At 25.2% G+C, this 2,741-nt stretch overlaps 3 non-coding genes across 3 annotated transcripts; all 3 read left to right on the top strand.

Annotated features, from left to right (window-relative positions):
• Window positions 1-407: 407 nt before the first annotated feature.
• PC9H_002796 lies at window positions 408-480 on the top strand. The gene has a single exon. It is a non-coding gene; the product is annotated as a tRNA-Asn (tRNA).
• A 657-nt stretch (window positions 481-1,137) lies between these two features.
• PC9H_002795 lies at window positions 1,138-1,210 on the top strand. The gene has a single exon. It is a non-coding gene; the product is annotated as a tRNA-Met (tRNA).
• Window positions 1,211-1,286: 76 nt separating this feature from the next.
• PC9H_002794 lies at window positions 1,287-1,358 on the top strand. Its single transcript has one exon. It is a non-coding gene; the product is annotated as a tRNA-Glu (tRNA).
• The last annotated feature ends 1,383 nt before the right edge of the window (window positions 1,359-2,741 follow it).

Raw genomic sequence — 2,741 nt, 5'->3', positions numbered from 1 at the left:
ATAAGCTCTTATTTCTTTTTATTTTTTTATAAATTATAATGCTGGAGCCGTTGGCGAAGCAGCGTACGGGTCGGACTTTACCCTAAAGGAGGATAAGTTAGTACCAGCCTGGCTAGATTTACATAGCGTAGCAGCGTAGCAGCGTAGCAGGAGAGGATACATTAAACCTAGGAGCATATTACTACTTTTTTCCAAGGGCAGGCAGGAAGGGGACGAAGGGTTGTCTCAAAAGAGTAAAGTTTTATTTTAAATATTATTTTTTTATATCATCTACAAAATTATATATAATAAATATTTTAAAAGAAGTAAAAGAATATAAATTAGAGTAATAGTAATAGTAATAGTAATAGTAATAGTAATTTAAATATTTTTTCTATTTTACTATTATTTATATTTAGATTATTAAAGGTCTTATGGCTGAGTGGTTTAAGCGAGGTACTGTTAATACTTTCAACAGAGGTTCGAATCCTCTTAAGGCCTATAAATTAAAATTTTTATTTTTTAATTTTCTAACAAAAAATAAATTTAGATATCATCCTACGGCTTTTTTGTCTTCCTTCTCCCTTTCAAGATAAACAAAAACAAAAAGGGTAAATTTATTTTAAAAGAGTATTATATTCAATATTAAGATAATATACAAATAGTTTTTATTCTTTTTTAATTTTAAATAAAAAAAAGTTATTGCCTTCCTTGCCTTCCCATTTTTTAGATTGTATAGATGGTTGGCCACAAATCTTTAGGCGAACATGTTGAAATTTGGTAAACAATCTCCTCTTAAGCAGGAGTGGAAGTAATTCCTTAAGAGTTCGAGTCTCTTTGTTCGTAGTCCTGTTTCAAAGATAGTGTTCAATAATATAATATTATATAATAATTAATATTATATTTTAATTAATATTATATTTTATAATAAATAAACAAAGTAAAAATAAAAAAAATTATGTACAAGATTATGTAAAAAAAAAATAAAAATAAAACTAAAAATAAATAAATAAAAATAAATAAATAAAATAAAATAAAATAAATAATAAAAAAATAAAAAATAATCAATCCTTAAAAAAAGGATTTATTCCATTTTCTATTTTTTATATAAAAGAAATAATTATAATAAAGAGAAGAGAAGAGAAAAAATAAAAAAGAAGCGAAATAGTGTAATGGTTTAGCACAACAGTCTCATGATCTGTTAGATTGGGTTCGATTCCTAATTTCGTCATTCAAATAAATAAAAATAATAAATATATATAAAATAACACTTTAACTGTTATTTTTATTATAATATGATCCTTTAGGATCCTTTAGTATAGTGGTTCGTACAGCTCCCCTTCAAGAAGCTAGCATCAGTTCAATTCTGATAAGGATCGATGAATTTACTATATTATTTAAATTTTAAATAATGTTTTAAATATAAATATTTGTTTCAGGCTGAGGCTTTAGTCTCTTTATGTACCATATATACGGCACAACAAATATTGATACAAATTAATAGAAAAAATAAAAACTCATAAAAAATACCAAATTATATATATAAAATATGTAGTTAAATTAGTTAAATTAGTAAAATTTTAATAAATTAACTAACCAAATTAAATAACCAAATTAGAAAGGAATAGTTTTCATTGGTAAGATAAGGCAATTGCTAATTGTTCGGGTTAACGCTCTTAGGTGTTCGAATCGCCTCTATTCCGTAATTCTAAATTTAAAAAATAATCCTTCGGTCTCTTTCAGATCCATTTAGGTATATGAGGAGTCCTAAAAAATAAAATAAGTATATTTGTTTACAAGTATTCTAATAATTCTGTAATAGTTTAATGATTAAAAATTTTACATAAGGATAAAGTATTAAATAAATTTATATTTTTACTTTTTATTCTTTTGTTTGTAACATCTTTTTTTAATAATAAAAATAAAATGTGTAATTTTATTTGTCCTTTTTTTCTAACTGTCTGACTAGAAATCTCTCAAAACTTTATCCTTCTTAGTAAGATAAGGTAACAGGGCTCGGATTGTCTCAGTTAAAAGGGGAGGAGGAAACCTAATTTTGTTTAATTATTGTTAGCTGACTATAAGAAACAATTAAGATTGAAACTCTTAAGTGAGTTGGCTTAATTCCACTAATGCCAAAGAAATTGGAACACTTTACCTAATTTTCTCAGTATTTGCTGGTATGATTGGTACTGCTTTTTCAGTCTTAATAAGATTGGAACTTGCAGCTCCTGGTGTTCAATTTTTACAAGGAGATCATCAATTATTTAATGTAATTATATCTGCTCACGCATTTATTATGATTTTCTTTATGGTTATGCCTGGATTAGTAGGAGGATTTGGTAAAATAAAAAATTATTTAACTTTTTCTCTAAAAAATATAAAATCTAAAAAAAATAACATTTTTCTCCGGCTCCTTCAGTTCTTACTGAACCTTAAAAAGGATAGTTTACTATTAGCCCTAGAAACTAAAACCCACAGAAAACTTAAAATAAAAAGCTATTATAATTTTCAACTTAAAAAATCTAATTTAAAACCCAATAATAAAAATTTAAATTTAAATGCTCCCATCTCAAAAAGATTTTCTAGTACTATCTCTTCTAATATTAAAAATGAAAATAATCTCAATTTAGGGTCCTATTTAGCTGGTTTAATTGAAGGAGATGGTACAATCGCAATTCATGATAAAAATTCTACAGCTAAAAAGTATACCCCTTCTATTATTATTGTTTTTAAAATATCTGATTTACCTTTAGCTGAAT

Source organism: Pleurotus ostreatus (genome assembly GCF_014466165.1).
Source record: "Pleurotus ostreatus strain PC9 chromosome Unknown scaffold_15, whole genome shotgun sequence".
Taxonomy (NCBI): domain Eukaryota; kingdom Fungi; phylum Basidiomycota; class Agaricomycetes; order Agaricales; family Pleurotaceae; genus Pleurotus; species Pleurotus ostreatus.
The sequence above is the reverse complement of the archived record's forward strand: the minus strand, read 5'-3'. Positions and strand labels throughout refer to the sequence as shown.